Consider the following 957-nt stretch of genomic DNA (forward strand, 5'->3'; position numbering starts at 1 on the left):
AGCAATTGTGAAAAACTGTAATTTGCTGCAGATGGGAGGTCACGCCCAAACACGCTTGTCTACCATCAGCCCCTCCCCAGGCAGTCACCCCACGTGAAGACCACACCCACCCAACACAGATACAGGTCTACCCTGTTACACAGGAAACTGTGTTTAAAAGAGTTTGATAGTTTCCAACCCAGGATGGTGTGGCTGTGAGGTGACAGAGCGAAACACTGAAGCAACATGACAGCCTCATTCTGAAGTTTCACCTTCATGAAAATCAACACGACAAGAAATGAAATGAGCTCAAGTCCACGACGACACGATATCTGTTGTCTTCTGTGTGTCAGGACTCAAGTGAACTTCTTCACAGCCAAACTTGACCAAATGAACTCTGACTGTTTCTCCACTTTTTGAAGTCTGTGTAATAAAACCTCTTTATTGACTAAGTGCACAAAGAAAATGTTGGTTGTAAAAAGCAACAAGTGGCAGAAAACTCATTTCTCTGTGACAAAGCTGTTTTAGTGACAGAGACTGACTGACAAACGCTCTTCTGCTCTGAACATGAACTCTGTACTTTGTGGTGTTTCAGGAGGAAAACTGCCTCAGTTCTACTCTCAGATTAGTTTCACATTTTCTCCATCAGCTCTGTCTGATACCCTGGAATGAAGAGGAGAAGAAAAGACTTTGTTCATGTTGCTTTATTCATCATGTAAACCTTCAGTTTGTTCACACATCCCATCAGTAAAGTCTGGTAAATGACTCAGATTCACTTCATCCACACAATCAGTGTGTTTGAGCAGAATCTCAGCTCTGTCAAAGAAAAGAATGAAGCATCTCCTTATTGATTCTGATCAGGAGAATTACACTTTATAATCCCTCATAGTCCCTCATTTGGACAACAACAACAACAACATTTGCTCTGCCAAACAAATAAATGTGAATGTAATTCTAGATTTCTTTCCAAAGTGAGAA

Source organism: Micropterus dolomieu, unplaced genomic scaffold, assembly GCF_021292245.1.
Source record: "Micropterus dolomieu isolate WLL.071019.BEF.003 ecotype Adirondacks unplaced genomic scaffold, ASM2129224v1 contig_13528, whole genome shotgun sequence".
Taxonomy (NCBI): Eukaryota; Metazoa; Chordata; class Actinopteri; order Centrarchiformes; family Centrarchidae; genus Micropterus; species Micropterus dolomieu.